We start from the raw sequence: 23834 nt of genomic DNA, 5'->3' as shown, positions 1-23834 counted from the left end.
GGGAAGAGGATCTCACAGTCTGAGTTTTTTTTCATACACTACCTGGTGCTACCCCAAAGAGGCTCTTCAGGTGGAAGGAACGGAGAGCTCTTGGGTGGCAAAGGTTCATGTTTGGTTGTTTGTGGTGTTTCTTTTCCCAGTCACTAATGTTGGGTGGGAGATGGGTGCTTAGGGAGAACGTTTGATCAGTAATAAAATGAAGATCTAACTTTTCTCAGCAGAGGAACAATGGTAAGAGAATGCTTATCTGCAACATTGGGACAAAGCATCTCATTTAAATTCTTGCCAAACAGTGACCCAGCACTTGCCTAGCATGCTGGAGGTCCTGAGTTAGCTTCCCAGCTCTGCAAATTAACAGATTCATTCTTACAAAAATTTGTCACTCAGGAGTTTTACAAATAAGAGTATTGAAACTTAGATTAAATGATTTTCCTATGGCCACTCAACAAGCCAACTAGCAAAAACTTATCTTCAAACAAAATTGGTATTCAGAGTTTTAATCCTTATAGGTTTTGTTAACTGGGTGAAACATTCAACAGTAAGCAGTAGGGAGCTGCTGTGAGCCTTAGCATGGCAAGAGCAGAGGACTCAGAAATGCTCTGCTCAGCGGAGGGGGATGTTTTGAACTTGTTCAGGTTGCTGCAAAGCGTTATGGGGCTGTGCATGGCTTCTGGCCTGGCATCTGGGCAGAAAGGCTTGGTTGGGCTCCTACCCCGTGAGTGTGGTGCCGATGGTCCTACTGAGGACCACAGGTGGCTGGTGGAGAGGTGGTGGACAGGTTAATCGTGCATGCTCTCTGGTGAGTCAGCCCATAATTGCTGACACCAATATGTTCGCTGTGCTGCCTCAGGGGCTTGGTGAGTGAGTCAGACGACAGAAACGAGGATCAAGCTGGCCTTGTTTCCTGAAATCTTAACGGCGGGATAATAAGTTTTTGAATTTGGTCTGCGATTGAGATCACTTTGGGAGAAAAACGAAAGGCCAGCCTCAACAACTGATGACTAACGCCTCTCTCCGCCTGGTGAAGGTAACTGGATGGAACAGCTGAGTACAATGTACCTGGCTTTGATCTTCATGAAGGTAAAGGCAATCAGCTTAACCTAATTTTCAATCTCGGCACACAGTTTCTATTCACAGCCGGGGAATGAACATTAGAAAGCCCATCAGGTCCTCAGGTCCGTGGCCAGCCGCATGGGTCGGTGGCTGCAGCGGGTGGGGGCGTTCTGTGCTGAAATCTGGTGTCTGTCTACCTTGAACTTTTGCATCCTTTTTGATTCTTTTTGAGTATGTAAGAGATGGGATTCAAAAGACTATACAAAGGTCCACTCATGGAATTCTCATTTTCCTCTGCATTTCCCCCACCTTGTTCCCAGTCCACCCTGCAGGTAACCATTTTCATTTGCTTTATTAGTTTTATAAAATATAGACAAAAGAGCATATTATGCCATTATACTATTTTGTATCTTACCTTTCCCTTTAAGTTTTATAATATATATCGTCGTTCACTCCAGAAACAAAGCTCTGTTCATTTCTTTCAAAAAGCTCTTCCTCACATTTTTTTTTTACAGATGTAATATACTCCATGGACATTCAATAGTTTATTCAATTAATTGAACTATGTGTTAGTCAGCTTTATGTCGCTACAACAAAACACCAAAGATGATAAACTTATAAAGAGGAAAGGTTTATTTTGACTCACAGTTCTGGAGTTTCCAGTTTATTATCACTTGGTTCCTTTGCTTTGGGGGCTAGGGCAAGGCAACATATCATGGTGGGAATGTGTGGTGGATGTCCTCCCAGCTTATCCATGTTGTTGAAAATGGCAGCTTTCTGCCACTATGACAAAATACCTGATAAAATCAACATAAAGGAGGAAAAATTATTTTGGATCATGGTTTCAGAGTTTTCAATCCATGGATAGGTGGCTTCACTTCTTTTAGGTGCGGCAGAGGGAAGTTTCTCAGCCCATGGCAGCCAGGACAAGATGTCTGCTTCTGGGGCATGCATTCAGTGACCTACTTCTACTTCCTTCACCTAGGCCCTACAATTTCTATCACCTTTCAATAGTCTATATCAATTATGAGACCATCAATCAATTAAACCATCAATGAGATGGGAAGCTCATCCCTTCCCAAGAGCCTCAGCTAGGAACAGTGCTTCCCTGGGGCCAGACCTTCCACTGATGAGGCTTTGGGAGACAGCCCAGACCAAACTGCAGCAGCAGGACTTGCTTGTTTTTAACGAAGGCTGAATGATTTTTCATTGTATGTACAGACCACATTTTCTGGACCCGTCCACCCATGGATACATGCTTGGCTCGCTTCCCTGTTGTGAATGATGCTGTAGGAGTGTGGAAGTGCGGGTATCTTCATTTCTTTTGGGTGTATAGCCTAGAGTTGGCATTGCTGCATCTTATGGTAATTCTATTTTAAATATTTTGAAGTTGGAACCCTCGTACACGGTTGGTGAGAATGTAAAATGTTCAGTGGCTACGAAGGTTCCTGTTTTTTTACATTTTTTTTTTATATCAAGCTATTGGCATTTCTTTTTTTCTCATTTTTAAAGATTTATGTATAAATTAAGTTTATAATTTGCAATTTTGCTTTTCTAGAAATATTCTTTTCAGGCAAAAAGATTTATTTTAAATATATATAGTTAAATTTACCGTTTTTCCCTATTTTGGACATTCTCTCCATTTAGTTGGACCCCAGGACTACTCTGCTTTAATTACGTGGTCTGTGTTCTGTATACCTGTGTACCATGTACCTGTGTTCTGTGTACCTGTGTACTGTGTACCTGTGCACCATGTTACTGTGTACCTGTGCACCATGTACCTGTGTTCTGTGTACCTGTATACAGTAGACCTGTCTACTACCTGTGCACTATGTGCGGTATAGCTGGCAGAACTTTTCTGCTTTCATTGTTCTATTTTAGGGTGTTCCTAGATATTTTTGAAAAGTTAAAATGTATTAAAAATTATTTAGCTCCAGAAAAAACTTTTTAATTAAGATCTTAGCAAATGTATATGACATCTATTATATATATATATATATATATATATACACACACACACACACACATACATACATACATAGGCTTCTGATCTTGAGTTGTTCTGCTTCAGAATTCTGATGTCTCTCCATTTGTTTCAATCTAACTTTGCTTTCTGTCCTAAAGCCTTCCTCATTTGGGTTTTCTAATGTCTTGTTCACTTTCTCTTTTTTGTAATTGTAAATCAGGCCTGTTCTTCTGTTATATGTTCTGGCTGGTTATCGTTTCTCTATATGGAGGTTATTAATTTTTGTAAGCTTGTTTTATGCCTCTTCAGCTTACAAAATTCTGCACTGTTTTTATTAGTTCTAGCACTGATTCTCTTGGTTTTTTTCCAGGACACTATTTCATCATCTGCAAAACAGAGATAGTGTTACTTCTTCTTTTCCAATTTCTGGGCCTCCAATGCCTGCAGAGTGTTTATTTGTATTTGAATAGCTTTCCAGAATGGGGCATATGCTTGCAGTCTGCCTACCTCCTCCACTGCCTACTGCTGCTCTCGCTCTGATTCAGTCACCCACGTGGCTTGCCAGGCTCCCCAAGGCCTTGGCATTCATGACCCAGTTGAAGGTCAACAACCTTGGCATAACCTGACCAGCTGCTGCCCCCTTGACTCATCTGTGTGTGTCTTCTGAACTGTGGAGGGTCAGGTGGGTCAGGCTGAAGAGGAGAGGTCACCCCATCAATTCAATTAGGTTCAGAGAGGCTGATTAATAGTCGCTGTGCTCTTTTGGGGTGGAATCTCCAGAAAAGCAGGAAAGGAATCCAAAATTGAAGCCAAAGAGATTAAATGCAAATGTTAAGCCCAAAGGAGCAAGAACAAGATAATAAATGAGCGAGTTAAGAGTAAGATTCAGACAAGATTGGATCAATACTGGAGCAGGCCAGAGTTGTGGAGAACAATTTCATTATTCATGGGTAGATGTTTGTGGTTTAATTTTATGAGCCACTGAATCCTGGCAGTGTGGGTTTATAGGGCTGATTAAGACTTGCAAGATCAAAATAGGTAATAGTCATCATCGCAAGCTTTTAATTTTGAGCTATAAATGGTTTCTAGATTTTTTTCTGCTGAGAAAATCCAAGATCAAAGTCACTGCCCTTTTGATCAGCATTGTCTACGACTATCTGCAATGAAGGAAACGTCTTCTACTCTGTAATGTTCAAGTAAGGGGTGGCTAGCCATGCATGCCTATTGTGCAACTGAAATAAGGTGAGTGTAACCGAGGAAGTGAGTCTTTAACTGGGTCTAATGTATTTTTATGAATAATTATTACTTTAATTGCAAAAATTTGTTGGGGAGAGTGTGATAATTTTAGTTAATTTAAATTGAAACAGACAATGTGACTGGTATTTACTGTGTTGGACAGTACCCCTCTTGAGTTTTGTATTCTAAAGTGACAAAGGGTACAGATGGGTGGCTGAAGATGCCTGTGGCTTCAGTTTTGTGCCAACCATGTGCTGCATGCATCCTAGCATGGATCTGACCTCTCATTTGTAAGAGATTCACAATCACAGGTAATAATGTGACATAATAGTTGCTGATAAAATGCAAGAAGATCTTTCATTTTATAAACATCTCCCAAAATTAGTTTATGCCATAGTGACACATGCCTATAAGTGATGATAACCCTTGCTTTTTAGGAAAATAAGTTTAAAAAATAACAAAGTAACTTATCCAAAGACATAGAAATTATTAGTTTTTAATGTGCAGCTTGGACCAAGGTTTTTGGATACCAGTTTAATCTTCATTCTGTGGCACCAAGCTGCACTTTGTAGCTTTACCAATTAAAACTACATTAGTCTTATAACATGGCCCATGTGACCTGGAGATCCTATGCCTAAGAAAAAATGAAACCATAGATTCACACGACCTGAGCAATAATGTTTATAGAAACATCACTCATAACTGCCCAAAGCTAGAACAACCCATATGTTCTTTGGTGTCTTCACAGAAATCTGCTAGTGGTGCACACACATATGATAGAGTACTATGTGGCCAGACCGAGACCTGGTATGCAAACACATGGAGACCTGCAAAGGCATGTGCTAAATGAGAGAAGCTAGACTCAAAAGTTGACAGACCACATGATTCCATTTATATTATATTCTGGAAAAGACAGAACTCGGGGGAAATAAAGCAGATCAGTGGTTGTCGGAGGCTGGGGGTGGGGTTGACTATAAAAGAAGCATGAGGATATTTGGGAGGCTGATGAAAACATCATCTTTCCTCTGGTGATGGTGGTGTGACTGCATGCATTTGTCAAACCCCAAAATTCCACTGTGATAAATGAATTTTACTGAATGCAAAATATACCTCCGCAAACTCCATCTCTTTATCTAAATATAAGCACTGGTGAGGAAAAAGGAAGAAGGTAGAATTAAGCAGCCTGTCTAGGGTGTTTGGCCAGCACTCTAAAAAGCAATGACTAGGGAGATAGAACCAGGTTTCTAAGGAATCAGACCAGGTGGGCTGTGAACTCAGTACAAGACCTTCAGGGTAATGCTGGCACTTGTTGGAATCTCTTTGAGGGAGCATGGGAGTAGCTGTAGCTTTTGGTCCAGCCTCAGGTAGCACAAGAACAGGGTCTGACCCAGGGAATTTACCTGGCCCATTTTTGTGGCATCTTCTGCCCCAAAGAATGCCTGGTAATGAAGAGGAGGTGCTCAGTACGGTAACCACTTCGCTGTGCATGTCTAAGGACCACATTGTGCACTCTAATTACATAAACAAAAATAAAATTAGTTGTTGAAAAAAAGAAAGGATTGTCCCCAAACTGGGTGGGGCTAAGAGGGCTGTTGCTGGGCTAGGTGGGAAGAGACTCTTGAGTTTCCCTAATTGTAATTCCAGCTGCTACCTAGTTACAGCTTGGGGTTAGCATCTTTAGACTGGCATCCTGGGCCTGGATTTCTCTGCTGAAAATTAAGCACAACAGCAAAGGCTGGGAGAATATTCGATTCATCCTGCTCCTGTTTATGTAACTGGCCCTTGTTTCCCAAGTGTTTCACCCACAGAAGTTGTTCCTCTCAGGACTCAGGGTGTTTTGCTGAGGTGCTTCTCTCCTTTCAAATGTTTGCTCATCTTCCTGCTGGCATTCATCGCAGTTGCTAAGATGGTTTCTATGGCAAAGGCCCACCAGCTAAGTGAGGATTACATACAGCAAACGTTTCTAACAGAGGAACTTGACATAGGAGCAGGTGCTTTTCACCAAGCAGAAGGCAGGAACGGGCAGGGACTGGATCAGCAACTTAAGCAGCGTTTTAAACGGCTGCTGTTGAATCTCGGGTAATGACTGGCTTTTGCCATTGGTATTTGAGGTGAAAAAGATCTGAAATCCATTCGTAGTATGCATGCATTGAGGAATATTCCAATGTACCCCAAATAATACAGGAGCTATTTTGTAAAATGAAAGGTTAGCAGAAATGTCACAATAAAAAGATGATTTGAAAATCAGCTGCAGTCCTGCTACTGATTGCTTGGGAAGTGAGAAGCCTATTAGATTATAGATGTCAAAAAAGAAAAGAAAGAGAGAAAGAAAGGAAAGGCTGTTACAGAGAAAAAAAAATGTGGGCATGATGCTTATCAAGAAAACTGAAGGTTAGGCTCTTTCTACCTGGCCCAGGGACTTTAAAACTTTTAAACTGATTTTATCAACAGTACTGGCTGTCATTCACTCTCCAAAGCCACACACGCCTGCCTACCCATTTCTCTCTATGAGATACAAATTGCAATCTTCTCTTTCAAATATCATATCTTCTTTTCACTGATTATAAAAGCTTTGTAGACCCTAGCTAGGTAAATTTCTTTGTCCATAAGGTGAAGCTAATATCAATTAGCATTTGGAAGCTTGGAACTTGAACGTATTTAATACTTAGACCTTATGATACCCTTAACTGTGGCTTGTGCTCTTAACCGTGACCAGCTCTCACCTTCTAATCAATTCTTTTTCCCTTTTTAGTGTGAAGGGAAGAGTTGCTTTCCTTGTATTTTAGGGTACCTTTTGGAATTTCTTCCTAGTAATATCTGGGACTTTCCATTGTTCCTCTTTGTCTTCATTCCAAAGAACTGTGCTTTAACCTCAACTCTAGCAGCACTGAAAGAGCAACTACTGACATTCAGTGTTCTGCAGCTCATGGAAGGGTCAGGTATGCCCTCCTCTCATTTCTGCTTTTAAATCAACAAACATTTATGATACTCTGTGGTGCAAAATAATGCTGGTGGGGGTTACAGCAGGCAAGAGCTTCTCCGCTGTCCTATAGTGAACTCATGTTCCAGTGAATTTGGGGAAATACTGCAGGATGTAGCCTGCTTTGTAAATCTTTTAACATTTCCATTACTTCCCAGGTTTGCTGCAGCCTTCTCTGATATTACATTAGGACACAAAATAAATGACTGTGCATCCTGAATGAATGTCCAAGTGTGTTCTGAATAGAATATCCAGGGAAGTTTAGAATCGGAGTTTATCTCAGTCAGCTTCTGATTTTCTTTCTGATTCTGGGGTCAAATAAATTATAGGATATTCACATTACAGTTATAATACAGGTATGTGGGATAAATGTGCATGGATATTTATTGACATTAAAAATGGACATGCTTTCCTATTCAGCAATAAATAAATAAATAAATACAAAATGTCTTCCAGGATGATTCCATTTGTAAAATGAAAATATAATAAATATGTGTGCATTTGCATGTTTATAGATAAGAAAAATCTAGACAGCTATGGCTAAAGTGTTGATCAGGGTCATCACTAATAAGTAGCACCACAGAAGATGCACATGGTCCTTAAATTTTCCCCTAAGACATTTCTGTAAAGAATTTGTGTTCTTGTGTGATGGAGACATGCACAGAAAAGCAAGTCAAACATACAAATTCCTTGTTGCATTGGATTTTTTCTCATATATATATTCGAGTCCTTCTTGGGACCTTTGCCCTGGAGGAAATACAAAGGCAGGCTTTTTAAACTTGCATTTCCTTAATGAAATAATGATATATTCAGTCTTTTTCAGTACTTACCTTTCCTCTTAATCTGACTTTTTTTTTTTTTTTTTAATTTCAGAGAACATCCAAAGTTATTTACTGCTGATGTAAGCAGGGGAAAAAAATGGCAGAGTGTGAAATGGGCTAGACAGGAAATGTGGCTGAAACTGTTACAAAGTTTGATTAGGAGAGATACTCTGCAGCCCTCTGCTTTGCTCCCAGTCTGCCATTCTAGCAAACACGGGTTTTGTGCAGTTTCCCCAGGTTGTCAAAAAGCTCTACAAGGTGGGGAAGAATGTGTAGCTAACACATGGGTGTTCAGGGTTGCAAGTCTTTTTGGCCCCCAAGATGATATCCTTGGATTTGCATAGAGCATTCTTTCCAGTGAACCATGTTCTCTAAATGTCACCTTGCTTCCATTCCGCCTGGCCTGTGTTCTGGTTGTCCAGGGGCTTCCCGGAACCGCCAGCAGATTGATGGCTTGCTGAAACGCCCTCATTATCACTCGCTGTAAATTCCTTTCATGAGTAATCTCTTGTGCCCTGGATCCAGCGCTTCTTTGTATGCGTGCTGTGAAATAAAATTTCAGATAATGTGTGAGCTAATTTTCCTTCTTCTCTCCCTACCCCCATTATCCCCACAATGTGACCTCAGAGCTAATTGTTTATTTAATTAGCAAAGCCTGGTTTTAATGGCCCTAGTTGGTGATGAATGGAAAATAAAAGATATTAACATGTTTAAATAAAGAAAAAGTTTGGGAGAGTGGGGGGAGGAGGTGGGAGAGAGGTGATGTGTGGGTGTTCTGGGTGCCAGAAAAGACCTGTCGTGAAAAATTAGTACCAGAAAGAAATTACATGTTTTTATCTTGTAAGAGATTGCTTTTATTATCCTTTACCTTAAAGATGAAAGAAAATTGCTTCTTTTGTCCTATTATTTTCACCCAAAGGATGTGTCTAATACTGTTGCAGAATTAAACAAAAATTACATATATACAGGTAAGAGTCTTTTTCTCTGAAGCCACTACTACCTTAAATTGAATTGGGCACATTCTTCTTCAGCTACCAAATCTTAAGCCCATACCAAACCTGTTCCTATAAACAGCAGCACTCAAAGGATTCTGTGTTCAAAATAGTCAACTTAAAGAGAGCCCAGTTATGGTCACGATCTCCTCACCAGCCTCCTTCCTCTGCCAAAATGGCCACAATCAAAAATAAGGGCATTGTATGGGGACATCACATTGGGTAGAGAGCAGCCACCCTCACTAGTGAAGGACCTGGAACCCGGGGCCAGCAAGGCGGTGCTGCTTTGGCTCCCTCCTCCCTCTCTGGATGTTCTCCCTCAGGAATGGAGGGCTGAAGGGGCCTGGAGCTGGAGGAACCAAAGGTGGTGATCCATATAATGGAATTGCTGAGTTGAAAGGAGTGAAATCAATACTGGGGTACACCACAACTTGCATGACCCAACATTAGGCTAAGTGAAAGGAGCCAGATGCAAAAAAAGACCACGTGTCATATGACTCCACTTACATGAAATGTTCAGAGAAGACAACTCCATAAGACAGGACATGGATTAGTGCTCCCTGGGGTGGGTGGTAGGGTGGAGAGTGGCTGCAAATGGGCACAGGGCGTCGTTGGGGGACGATGGAAATATTCTAACATTGGATTATAATGGTGTCTGTACAAGTCTGTAGGTTTAGTAGAAATAATTGAATTCACACTGAAAAGGAATGAATTGTGTGGGCACATAAATTCTATCCCAATAAAGCTCTTTACAAAACCTGATTGGAGATAAGTTTCAAGCAGAAGACCCAGAGATGATCCTGTTTGGGAGGAGCCATCTACACCAGTGAGGCTGTGGCCAGAGACAAACCAAGATCTTTCTGAAAGTGTTTATTTCCCACCTTGACTTTTCCCCCCAACTAGAAGACCAAGATAGGTAGTCCCACGATCCCAAGTGCTCAAGGTACAAAGATGAGTTTGATGTGTTCGCTCATTCTCTGTGCTCTAGGAGGCCTGGAGAGAGGTCTGCACTCAGTCTTTTGCAGAACAGTAGGCACTTTGTAAAGCAGTCCTGCAGGAGGGGTCCTGAAGGTTTTCTCAAAGGTAGCATTGGAGCTGGGTTTTGATGACCAGCATGTCCACCATCAGGCGAGGTGGGCAGAGGAGAAAGGCAGAGTGCATAAATATTTTTGTTCTCTTTCCATCTAATCCTCCATTTCTTTTGCTCCTTAGATTCTCACCACCCACCCACCCCCAGCCCAGCCCCATGGTCTCCTATCAAGACTAGGTCTTAATCCAGGTCCACCATCACAGCAGCTCAGTCTCCAGCCAGAGGTTGATTCAGGTTGAATATGAGCAATGCGGGACAGAGTGACCACTGAAATTTCATATAATCAGTTCTGAGAAAGAAGGTTCTCTCTCTCTCTCTCTCTCTCTCTCTCTCTCTCTCTCTCTCTCTCTCTCTCTCTCTCTTAGTATAAGAGGTTACCATCATGTAGTACTACTGTGGGTACCAGCAGCCAGTTTCCTCTGCATGAAGGAAACCAGTCTGTGAAGGTCTGATAGAAGCAGAGATGCGTGGCAGTGTAAAGACACACACACACACACACACACACACACACACACACACACACACACAGAGCTGGTGGCATTGTCCAAACACCTGCAAGGCCATGCTTAAGTACTAACCCTCACTCTTTTTAACTTTATATACTTTGGTTGTGTTACGTTCCTTATAACAGGAAATTTTAGCTGATATGAAGGGCTTGCCCACACATGCTGTGTGTGTGAGCCTGCAGGCATGAATGGCCATGTGCTTCTGAGAAATGCTGACGTGCATGTTCAAGAGCAGCATGGGAGCCGCTTCAATAGCGTGATGACCTCAAGAGGCTCCAATGTGCGCCCCAGTTGCCCTCATTATGTTTTTCCTCCTTCTGGTCCTCCACTGCAAGCTGCCCTGAGTTCTGAGGCTGTGGGAAGGGCTTCGCTGCTGGGGAAGTGTGAGGCAGCACACATGAACTCTACCAGGAACATGCCTCCTGGTGCTGACGGTGGCCACGGCAGAAACACTCAATGTGCTCTGAGTGACGTTTAGATGCATATGGTCCTTTCTCAAAGTGGACCTTCCAGGGCTTGCTTTCTGCAAAAGGAACTTGAGAGAAATGAAATTCCCTTCTTCCTGACTGGTCTTGGAAATGCTCCCGGCGGGAGATCAAAGAATCCCAAGTGACTCCCACGTTACTTCAGCAAGAGACTTTGGCACTTGAACTCCACCCTGAAGCAAGGAGGGATTGTACATTCCAGCAAGATCATTGGTGCCCAGGACGTCCCAGAACAAGGTGGTGATGACGAAGCTCTTCGATGAGATGAGGGTGGTCACTTGCTCCCCACAACCAGAGAGAGCAGTTCTCTTGTCTGCTTCCCTGACAGCAATCCAGGGAGTACCTTGGGTTCTGGGTGGAGATAGACAGTTCCTAACCAAGCTTCTCCAACGGGATGTTTCTCTTTCTTGGTTGAGAGGTGATGGCAGCTTTGACTGATGAGTAGTGACCTGTGGTCTCAGGAATGATGGGGGCATCACCTTCATCAGGACAGATCTAGGGACTGCACTGGGTCTAATGAGTGCGTTTTAAAGTTTGAATTATGGATCGTCTCCCTCCAAATCACCAGTATCCCTTAAGCTACAGATTCCTGCGCTTGACCTGCTCCCCACAAACTATTGGGTGCATCTTGAAACTGTTCATAAACTCTCCAGGTGAGTCTTTGCTCATGTTAATATTTAAGGATGACTCATTTGGACCCTGGGTTGGGTCTCATGCTTCATGATCCTAGAACTCATTGTTACTCTCTGAACCACAATTTCTTCTGTTTAAGTAAAAAAGAGGAATCTCTGGGTCCCTGCCTGCCACTTTTTTGTCTGAAAAGCACAGGAGGCAAAAAAAAAAAAAAAAAAAAAATTGAGAAGTCTCCACCAGACACCTGTGGAAGGGCAGAAAAGCTGATATTTTTCAGAGAGAGGAAGGGACTTGACGATTCTGCAGGTTCACAGTCATTGTTGGGAGGCAGCTGGTGTAGCTCTTAAAAATCACTTGGGAATTTGGCAGCTGGAGAATCCAACAGGTGGCAAGGCTGCAAGTATTCCAATACCTGAGCCTCACATCTTGGATCTGTGTGGATATGCGTGAAACAAAATTAGTTATCCTAAACACAAATACTCTACTTTTTTTTTCTTTCTCTCTCTCTCTCTTTTTTTTTTTTTTATAACAAGGCTTTCAGACAGAAGCAACATCTAGGATCCAGGAAACAATGTAACCTCTATCCTCTTGTGACTAAGCAGATTCACAGGACTGAGCTCCTGAGGTGCTTTCTGTCCATCAGACAAAGGCTGCTTGTTCCATCAAGGTTTTATCTAAATAATTATTTTCAGCTCCTCAAACAAGCTCACGCAAGGCAAAGAAACAACTTCCTTCCCCACAAAGCAGAGGCCAAGGTCTGAAAATAAAAACACGACAGAAAGGCTGTCAGCACTGCTTCTTCCCCTGAATTCGCCTGAGAATGCTTTTTCTCTCTGAATAACTAAAGGGGAGGCAGCCGCACAGCAAATAGGATTCACAACCTCATTAATATGGGTGACTCATCAGATGGATTCTTTGTCCAGGTCAGAAAATGTCAGGAAATTAAACAAGCTGCACGCCTTCTGGAGGAGCTAGGCCCCAGGTCAGGACTGTCATCGCTTCTCCATGTTCTTGGCCTCATTTGGAAATTGGCTGTCACCTGGAACAGGGTCTGTTTTGTAGCCCTGTCCATGAGAGCAGGGCAGACTATGCATCTCCCTGAGTAGACCACTCCGCCTACCCTCTGGCAGCCCTGGGATTGTGGGACTGGAGGTGTGGGTGTTCGTTATTAAATGGAGTGGACACAGCAACCAGATGTGTCCTGTGTACTGGACTTGACCTTCACAAGAGAACAAAGCCAGCCAGGGCAAGGGCTGAAACTACATGTACCCCCATTAGACTAGATGACCAGCTGAGTAAGACAAAGCAGAGATGGATAATTGCTTTTTGATTTTTAATCTTTCTCTGATAATTCAATCCTAATATTTGTCTTCCTAGACACTTAAACAAGATCTGATAATCATTTTAGTTCAACAAGCTTTCTCAGCCTCTAAGACTGAGACCCGTCATTTAATGTACATAGGATGAGCAAAAATATATCTTCAGAAAATGAAATTTCAAACCTCTGCTGCAAAACTGGAATGATAAAACTATCCAGAAACTACACCCTCACTCATACGGCAGTCGGACTGTTGGCCAATGTGAGTCTTGGTGAGAATTCATTGAATAAAGCCAGGGTTTTGTTTTCGTTTTTACTGTGGTACTGACTGTGGGCACAGATGGTGTGCATAACTAGGGGGACTCCCTGTTCAGAAGGGAAAAGGATGTGGACCAACATCTGGATTTGAGACAAGCACAGGCCGAGGGAGCGAGGGAGTTTGGTAGATTTTAACTGTACTTTGAGGAAGGGGTGGGACCTGTCTAGGAGGGGAGGAAAGCCGTCCTCGTCCTCATAGAATGTAGGATGAGAGACTTAGACTTCAGAAAAGTCAGGATGTGATGTTTGGTATCTAGTTGGGAAATGAAACTGGATGGGTGAATTGGAGAGGGCTAAAGGGAGCAGCATATTATTTCATAGTCTGTAAAAAGCAATGAAAGCTTCTTATCAAGAATCAGAATTATTTGTTTTTCCATTGGAGCAATATTTTTTGAGTGCTTACTGTGTCCATTAATTACAGGCAGTAAAACAATAAAGTCTTGGTTATCTTGTATTGGGAGGGAATAGGCAGATAAGAAGCAAACAGAAAATACAGTACAGCAGGGTAAAGAAGAACTCTATTTCAGATAAGATTGCAGTCAGAGAGTCAATGCCATTTGATGAAAGGCAGGAAACAGGGAGTGAAAGTCCATCCAGCAAATATTGTTCTAGTGACTGCAGCAAATTCTAAGCTAAGGCCCTGAGGCAGGAACTCATTCATGAGGAAGAATAGGAGGCCAGGATGGTAGAAGAGAATGAGCAGGAAAAAGTAGAAAGAAGCAAGATTAGTAAATGAAACAGACATTATTATTATCGTGTGTGTATATGTGACTGCATGACCAATGTGATTCTGCAACCTGTATACTCGGAAAAATGAGATATTATATCCCATCTGATTCAAATGTAGGCTACGTCAAGGTCATTGTACTGTCATGTGTAACTAATTAAAACAAAATCAAACAAAAAAATATTAGAGACAATAGGGAGCCAAGTTCATTTCCATATATCCAAAGGGCTTTGACTTTTACTCTTAAATGGGAGCCATTGGAAGATTTTGAGTAGAAAGTTCAATACATTTGAGTTATGTTCCTAAACCACCTATCTAGCTTGTCTCCTTAAAACAGAGTTCAGGAAGACCAAGATAGGACCAAGAAGGGCAGTTAAGAGGCGGTAGTAGTAATGCAAGGGAGAGGTGATGGTGGTTAAGCCCCTGTGCAGTACTGAGGGCAGTGAACAGTGGTCCTACCTGGGTGCATCTGAAGGTAAATCCATTTGTATTTGCTGATAGATTGAGTGGACAAAGTGAGAAAATGAAAAGGGACAATAGTGACTCCAAAGTTGTTGGCTTGAACTGTAATGAGTTGGAATAGCATTGGACAGTGGGAGTTGGCCCGGCACCTTGGGTATAAGAAGATTATTATCCATCCAACTGCAGACAAGGAGTTCAGGGTAGAAGCAGAGGCAGCACATAGGCATTTGAGAATCACCAGTGCACAGATGGTGCTTCAAACCTGAGTGTACTGAGTTCACATAGAAGCTTCCAGAACTGAACTAATAGTACTCCAAACTGTAAAGAAATCCATAAATTCCCAAAACAGGTAGTGATGTAGGGGAGGAACCACAAAGAGGGTGGGGGCCTCAGAAATTCCTCCAGAAAAGTCTCACTGTAATCACCATCCCCTCCTTAAACAATGGATCTAAGTTACATGGCCATGAAGTGGCAGCGCTGATGTGCTGCAGTACTCTACAGCAGTGACTCTTCTTCACAGGGGACATGTTCCAAGATGCCCCGTGAATGCCTGAAACTGTGGATAGCCAAACCCTCCATAGACTCAACTATGTTGTTTCCTATGCAAACTCACCTATGCTAAAATGTAGTTTATAAATTGGGCAGAGTAAAATATTAGCAGCAAAAACTAATAATAGATAATAGATAATGAATAATCTATAGTGATTATAACAATAGACTATGGTATAAGTCATTTAGAATTAGGAGTTGCTTATTTCTAGAATTTTCCATCTAATATTTTTGGACTGCTGTTCACCAGAGGCAACAAAGCACAGAGAGCGGGAAGAAGGGGAACTACTTACTGGTAGTGGTAAGAATTACCCTCGTGGAATAGAAACACACAAAAGCATTTTGTTTTATAACAAGTTTTGAGCTCCACAGTCAAAAGCTGTTTCTGGTTCATGAATCTGCTCTAATGTTTCTGGGAAGAAGGAAACTCAGCAGTCCTGGCACTGCATCAAGGAGGGAAGGGCTCACTCTGAGGTCCAGAGCAAGGATTTCAACAGTAGAGTGCACTGCAGGTTTTTTTGTTCAGATAAATAGCTAATAGATTTACTATTATTTATTGGATAAATGAAGATGCTCTATTAGGGAGCTAAGAATAATTTTATTTCAGTTGGGACAATAAAAATAATGGGGAGTTAACAGATACATTTTGTCCTGTTTTTATCATGTAGGGTAGTTTTTGCAACAACCACCGTCTTTCCAACAATAAGAGCAATGCTATTTCCAGTTCTGGATCTGCATTGCTGGACTCTGGAGTGACCTTTAGCAAGTCACTAAAGACCTTTGGGATACTTCTCTGGGCTAGAGTTTACCTGTCCAAGAATAAGGACTTGTGAGGGAGATCACTGCTAAGACCCTCTTTCTTCTCTAGAATCCATACCTATTTTTGGCAAATTGATTCCTGCGTTGAATTCCTCCAATATACCACTGCTATGTCAACTCCCAAATGCCCTGTCTATCAGGCCCCATGTGACTTTAAAATATAAACAGTGAAGCTGACAGTTCTGCAAATTAAAAATTTAAACACCCCACGTCAGGTTGCATAATTCTTGAAAGCTGACGATTTTCCCAAGTTTCCTCTGGCTTTAACTTTCTAGGCACAGGGAAGTGACAGCCCATCCCTCCTCTAACTCTTACACCACTTTATTCTGCCACTTTCAGGAGACTGATTGCTTAAAACAATCCTTCACAGAAGCACACCTTAAGCATTAGCATCAAGGATGACTGGGTGAATCAACAGTCTCAAGTCTGCGGAACCCCGAGTGTTTGCTAGGAGAGCTTCAAGGCAGTGCCACAAGCAGGGTGGCGTGCAACAACAGAGATGAATTTTCCTGGAAGTTCAAGATCAAGGCATTGGCAAGGTTGGCTTCTTTTGAGGCCCCTTTGCTTGGCTTTAGATGGCTGCCTTCTGCTGTATCCTTACTTATTTCTTTTCATGTATGTTCCTGTTACACTGTCTTCTTTTTATAAGGACACCAATTGTATTGGATTAGAGACCATTGTCATGACCTTTTGTAAAACTAAATTACTTATTTAAAGGTTCTGTCTTCCAGTACAATCACATTTGGGGGTACTGAGGTTAGGACCATAACATATGAATTGTGTATATACAAAATTCAACCTGCAAGACCAGGGAAGCGCAAGTCTCCAGTTCCCTACCTGACTCTGCTCCAGGACTGCCTGCTCATCAGCCTCCATCCCAGAGGATGTCTCTATGTTCGGTTGACTATAGGTAAAATGGATGTGTGACTTACAAAGAGAAAATGCTTACTTGGCTCACACGTCTAGAGGTTCCAGCCCAAGAATATATGGAGCCACTTCAGTGAGCCTCTAATTGGGGTTCAGGATGGTGATGGCAGGAGAATGTAATAGAGAAAATTTATTACTTTATGGCCAAGAAGCAAAGAGGAAGAGGAAGAGAACCAGTCTGACAATTCCCTAAAGGTCATCCTTCCAATGACCTCAGGCCCCACCCACTAAAGGTTCCACCATCTTCCAATAGCGCCACCTTGAGGACCAAGCCTTTAACACACAGACCTTTGGGGACACACAGACCGTAGCAGTGAGATCCATAAATGATGTTAGAAATAAAAGAAAAACAGATCTTCATAATTAAGTCAGAGCTTGGACCCATCTGTCAAGACGAGTTTCACTTTGACTTCTAGTGTTCACAGAGCTCATGGTTCTAACCTCAAAACAGATGGTGTGGTTTTTGATGAGAGAGATCATGTTTGGCCTTGGAGCAACATTTTGCCCTGAATGGCACTCTGCTCCCTTGAAGCAGGGCATTTTGCTCGCTCTTTTGGAAGGACATTACCATATCATTTACCTGATGCTTAAAGGTAAGTGCAGAAAAGTGCATGGCTCCTTTTGTGTGGGGAGAAAGCCGTGATCCACTCAACGTGATCTCTAGTTTCTGAAAACCATGTCAAAAGAAGACAGAATATGTTATCTTAAATACAACATTTCCCTGAAAAACCCATTAGAGCTCTGCTCTCTGAAATTCTCTAGACCAATTTGGAGCCTCTTACAGTATTCAAACCTGAGGTAACTGAGGTTTCCATATTTTGAATTAAAGGTGTTATTCCAATGGCATTTGGGATACAGAGATGAATGAAACATTTCGATTTCAGTTGTGTTCTTTTAACAAGAAGATTACAGCAAGGCTCAGACCTAAACAGACTAATTCAAACGCTTTTGATTCTTAATTATTTTAGTCAGAAAAATCACTACCCCAATTTCCGACTAACGCAATCTCTCTTGGCTGGTGTGAATAATGAGGTGATAGATGGTGTTAGTTTAATAAATCCAGAGTTAGTGGTTCAGCTGATCTCATGAAGGCCTGCTCACAGGTCTGTGGTCCGCTGTTTGAGGCCTACTATATCCTCACCTGGACAACTCCCTTTCATTCTTTGGGTTTTCTTGTCCTCCAAAAGGGTCGTTTTCTCAGACACAGGGAGAGGAGGGAGAGGAAGAGCTGAGAACCAAGGTATTTGAGGGCCTGGACCCAGAACTAGCTGGGTTCCTCCTTCCAGCTTCTGTTGTGAGCCCAGATTCCCCACTGGGTGTTGTGTCGATCTGAGTCCCAGCCTCACCTGCTCTCATCTCTCCCTCCTGCCGTACTTCTGCTGCTGGTGGCATCCCATGTCACTTCTGCCTGCCAAAACTCAAAAGCGGGTATGACTCTTCCTTTCTTCTACTTGCTTTCTCTTCCTCTTCCTTTATCTCCACAGCCACCTGCTCCCTGGACACACTTCCACTTGCCCTGGGAGGAATACAAGAGAAGATTCCATCTCTTGAAGGAGCTTCAGAGTCACTGGCCACGGGCATCGACACAGTGTGGAGCGAGAACTGGGGCCATTATACAAGCAGGTCACCAGAGAGAGTCATTTAACAGTAGAAGGCCCACTTTCCCAAAGGATTTATGGCCACCGTCTTTCTTAGAAATTCCATGGGCATAGCGAAACATTTTCCCCACAATTCGATTCCATTTTTGTGCTTTTTTTTTTTTTTTTTTTTTTAAAAAAAAAAAGCTTTGGAAAACAAACAGAAAAGCTTCAGACCCGATGAAGTTATTATTTGGTGCTTTTATCACTTCCAATTGAAAAGACACTGCATCTTAAAAAATTGTGAAGTTTCAGATGACCCAGGGGAAATTTTTAAAGTTCTATTAGAAGCCACATGGGGCACACTTCTGTTGCGATATAAGCCCAATGTAAGTGTACACTTTATTCTTTCCCTTCTTGGGAAAGTCATTATTATTTCCATTTCATTGTTTTCAAAGTAATTGAAAATGGTCAATTTCATGTTCCTCTACAATAAACATGTTGAGTCGAAAATTTCAAATTTAGCTATTCTCCTATTTGGTAATATGATTTGTATTGGGAGCCATTTACAGTAAATGAACTGCTTGAACTAATAAACTGGACAATCACAGAGTATATGCACTTGTCACTTATTATTTAAATCCCATTTTTCAAAGACAGTTCATAGTAATTTGTAATGAAAATGAATAAATAATAAATCTTTTGAAATAGATATAGAAGCACAAACAAAAGAGAAAAGTGAAAATCAAAAAAAAATTCTATTATAATAATAGAATTATAATAATCTAGCACTAACTTAGGTTTTATGTTTCCTACTTAGAAACAACTGAACTTCCAAATTACAAAATTTTAATTTATTCCTATTCAAAATAGTGATCTTATCGAAGGGTCAATAACACAATAGTGACACAAATAATTTGCCTTTAGTAACGGTTAAAGTTGTTAAATTATTTACTTTAAAAATGTAGGTAGGGTAGATTTGCTTTAACCCGCTTTCTTTCTTGAGTAGGAAATAAAGATGTTTTGGCACAACCAAGCTGCTATTGTCACATGTTACTATGTAAAAGGCATGTGACGCGTGTGTCAGAGGTGGAAAAATTGAAAGCTGCCGCTGTACATGGTGGGGAGCCTTTCACCAGGACCTGCTGTAATCGGCTCTTTGTATTAATTGGAGATCTCAGGGGAATATCATGCACTTCCAAAATGGTGAGTGGTGCAGGGTCACCTCCAAGGGGATGATGTAATTGTTGAGCAACAATAGACACATGCTTATGATATCACCACCACCTGGAAAAAAAAAAAAAACCTTGAAAAGGAGTTCCAAGCTCATTAACTGATTGATTTTCACAAATTCATTAGAGTCTAGTAAGGTATTTTCTTCATTTTGTCAATGAGGAATTGGAACCTTGAGAATGGAATACCTTGCTAAATACCATGAATGGGAACTAGTCTGATTATATTGGATCAGAATACTTGTAGACTGCTCCAAATGACCTGAGTTGACTTTGGTGGAGACCAGAGTCCTTCATCTGATTTTTTCTTGATTAGATCAAGCCAACTCTGTCCTGAGTGCCCTGATCCACAATGAAAGTGAATATGAGCTCACAGTTGGTGAGGTCAAAGATCCTCATTGCCCAACTTGTCTCTGTGCTGAGTGCATTGAACCATTTGTGTGAATGTTTTAAGGAGGTACCAGGACTGGAATGGAAGCATCAAATTCTTAAAGCCTTGCTACAGTAACTGAAACTAAGAGCTGGATGATGGTAAGAGAGATACCTGTCCTGTCACCATGTATATGGATCTCATTACTGAAATGCCATTAGCCTGGAATGCAAAGTATTGTGGCTCTTTCTCTCTCTCTCTCTCTCTCTCTCTTTCCTGGTGATTCACTATCTGAAATGAAAAACTTTATCTAAAGCAACAGAAAGCAGATGGTATTCATGTATAAGAGAACCAGCTCAGAGTTATACACAGCTGTACTTCCTTCTCTGGGGCCACAAGTTGAATTTGATTATATGTATGATTCATTTCCAAAATGACACATCCTTAACATCACCATGAAGCACTGAGCTTTTGGTGATGATGAAGCTATTCTTTGTCCTGAAAAATAATGCCGCCTTGTCCTACTTACTCAGGGAATTAATTCAATAGAAGACCAAAGTGAGGTGTTTTTAAACAGGATCAAGATTTTCTTTAAGAACTTAGGAATGAGAATAACAGAAGTGTTTTTAAAGACAATCAATGATACCAGAATGCAACAACTCTGAGATTATACCAATATTGGATCTGGTTTTGGTAAAGGTATAGTGTACCACATTAAAGGATGATCTCTAGCCTTAGATATGAGTTTAAATTCTTAATTATTGCGCAAGACTGAAAAGTTATTTCATTTTTCCCCTTAAGATTGGATAATAATATTTATCTTAAAGAATTGTGAGCATTAGATAAGATTATGTAAGTAAGTCTTTCACTACAATTCTAGGCATGTGATAAGCACTTAGTAACTTATAATTGAAAATAAAAACATCAACCTGAAAGTTAGGATACTTATTGGGCTCTTCTGATTATAACTTGCCTGATTTTGAAGACACAATAGAAATATAAGGTATTCAGAAGAACTTAAACTTGGAGATCATGAGATATTCTTAACATCAATGTATGTTTCATTGATAGTGTCTTATTGAGCTACCATAAGTTGTGTCTTATTGAGCTACCAACTTACGGTAGGCAATATGAATGATAAGGTTAAACATAGCAATTATTTCTCTCTTTCCTTTATCTGTATATCTGTCTTTTGCTGATGACAGGTAGCCTCTAATTTACTAGAGCTGTTTGAACAAAATGCACTATAGTTTCTAATCTCTCAGTAGTCTAAAAACCAAATTGGTAAAGAGATGATTAAGCTCTTGTGTTTAGAATTTAAAAAGTGAATAGGAGTTTCTAAGAGCTGACTATTAATAATGCCTCAGTCTTATAATTTTTTAAGGTTATTATTCATGTGGAGAGAAAGGCTAGTATTTCAACACACTACTCATACCAAAATTTTGCCCCCCCATTTTTGCACCGTTAGGGACTGTTCTTCCCTCCCACTGGAGGTCAAGGTTTGAATAATCACCAGGCAGTTAACTAAGGCAACACGGGTTCCTGCTGTCTTGTTCCAACCTCTGACTCCCTGCTCTGTGAGTGGTAATTGTCGAGCAACAGGAGAGCTGGTGCAGTCTTATAGGAAAGTAAGACAGATGTGGAAGTCAAGAGGCTTAGTTTACATCCCAGGCCTTGCCACTCCTGATTTCTGGAACTCCAGCTTTGCAATTTCCCATTCTCAAATAACAACACATAGAGGCTTCTTCCTGAAGAAAACATTTCTTATCACCAATTAGCTACCCAGCTCGAGCTGAATGTGTTTGCTGGTAAATTTGAGACTCTTGGCTGGAAAGCTAGGGGAGGGAGCCCTTGCTCTCTGGGTGAGGAAAGAGTGCTCTCTTATGACAGACTCTGGATCTGGGAAGAATCTGTCTTCATTTCCATCATCTGGGCATCCTTTTTATTCTAACCATACTTGACCAGCCTGGGCAGGAGAAATTAACACTAGTGCTCTTTCCAGATAGGTTCAGGATGTCTTGAAATGGAAAACAATCGGAATTTTAGCCTGCGGAGAGAGCTTAGAGTGGTCCCACGGCCTCATTCCAAGAGGTTATATTCCAGAGAGGCTGGTGATTTGTCCAAGGACTCGAGGTGAATCAGCATGAGAAACAAGGTGAGAATCCAGTCCCAGGCTCTTCAGCTGGGGTCAGGGTGATCATGATCTATCTGCAACACCTTCACACATGTGATGTCTTAAATTATCCCCACATAGCCGACTGTACTGAAACGCATTATATGAAGGCACAAGCATCATCACCTGAATCTCCAGTTCCTCATCTGTAAAGAATGACTAATTTGAACAACCTCTATGATTTGAAAGTGACAGATGGCATAATACATATCAAAAGCCCTGTAATTTATAAAGGAATTTTCAAATGTTGGTTGATATCATTATCCAAGTTTCTGTGTCAATGTAACTCAACTATCAATTGAGCTTAAGTTTGGGAAATAAAGACAGAATTAGTTATCAGAAACCATGAATCTGAAACTGTGCTGTTGTTGAGTGTGGAGAGATATTGGGACAAGGCAGATAGAACAACAACAACAAAGTACCAGTATTTTATTTTTATAGATGATGCCTCTCCCAAACTTTTGGAATGTTTTGATATATTACTTTCTTCACTGACCATGACAGCATAAAATCTGACTATTACAGACTAGCAAGAAATTGTCCTCAAGAATAGAACCAGAGATGGGGAAGGCAGAGATAAAGTTGAAATACAAATCGATTGTCCAAAAATTTTTTATTTTGAAATGATTCTACATGTAAAGAGATTTAGAATAATTGACTATTAATTGACATACTATAAAATTCAAAATATACCATAGTATTTAAAAAATATTTCCAAAATAATAAAACTCAAATAATATCATTTTAAGTTGATGATCAGAGAAGAGAAGTGCATTGGGAGAGGACTTGATTAGTTTTTGCTGGGTTTTTGTTTTTTGTTTTGGATGATCCAAATCCTAGGTGGGATAAGGAGAAGTAGATTGACAACAGCATAGATTGGGGAACTTGTCCACATTAGAAGTGACAATTTTGAGAACATTTCCTTCAATATGGATTTTGCTGACTCTGATAGATATGTTGATTCTCTGTTTCCAAAAATATCAATGGTTTCACTCATATTCTTTGCATAAAGATCTGAATTATTGGTTATAGTTTTCTGGGTGCTTTATGAAATAAGGATTGAAAAAAACTAAGTAAGATCGGTAGTTTCCTTGATACTTGCACTCATTCTACAAATGGTTTCCGTTTCTTCCTTCAAAACACATTCACTGAAGTTCCAAATACATTCTGGTGTGGAAGCATCTATTGAATTCCATGTTAGTTCAGGGCATCAAGCCAAACCAAAAGGTAACACTATGAGACTATGTATAACTTTCTGCAGTGAATTAAATTTGGCCTGCAACAGTTAGTTCTTAGAAAATTTAAATGCTGATTGAGGCAGCTGAAGAAGAGAATTTCCTCTGGTTACTAGATGCTAAGAAGATAAAAGATGGAGCTGACAAACACAGTGTTCTGTTGATTAGGCTGGGACTCAGCTCCTTTGCCTCAGTCGACTGCATTGGCCAACCTGCAACTTCTCAAGGAATCACAGCATGAAATAAAGACGAGATGAGTCATAGTCCTGCGTGGTACTGATCAAACTGGCTTTTAGGTATGATTCATGAGGACTTTAGCTTTGGGAATCATAAGTCTTTCTTCTTATTCGAAAGTTGAAGAGAAA

General features: G+C 41.0%; 2 long non-coding RNA genes across 3 annotated transcripts; both read left to right on the top strand.

Annotated features, from left to right (window-relative positions):
• The first annotated feature begins 522 nt into the window (after nucleotides 1–522).
• Nucleotides 523–19063, top strand: LOC144365642 (uncharacterized). Its single transcript, XR_013424334.1, has 3 exons — nucleotides 523–1080; nucleotides 16295–17475; nucleotides 18367–19063. It is a non-coding gene; the product is annotated as an uncharacterized LOC144365642 (long non-coding RNA).
• A 955-nt stretch (nucleotides 19064–20018) lies between these two features.
• On the top strand, nucleotides 20019–22577 carry LOC120883698 (uncharacterized). Of its 2 annotated transcripts, XR_005725881.2 has the most exons (3): nucleotides 20047–20222; nucleotides 22064–22216; nucleotides 22316–22577. It is a non-coding gene; the product is annotated as an uncharacterized LOC120883698 (long non-coding RNA). The 2 variants fall into 2 exon arrangements; XR_005725879.2 differs by having other exon boundaries at nucleotides 20019–20222; nucleotides 22064–22577.
• The last annotated feature ends 1257 nt before the right edge of the window (nucleotides 22578–23834 follow it).

The sequence above is a fragment of the Ictidomys tridecemlineatus genome, chromosome 7 (genome assembly GCF_052094955.1).
Source record: "Ictidomys tridecemlineatus isolate mIctTri1 chromosome 7, mIctTri1.hap1, whole genome shotgun sequence".
NCBI lineage: Eukaryota > Metazoa > Chordata > Mammalia > Rodentia > Sciuridae > Ictidomys > Ictidomys tridecemlineatus.
Note: the sequence above shows the minus strand (reverse complement) of the source record. Positions and strands in the feature narration are given on the sequence as shown.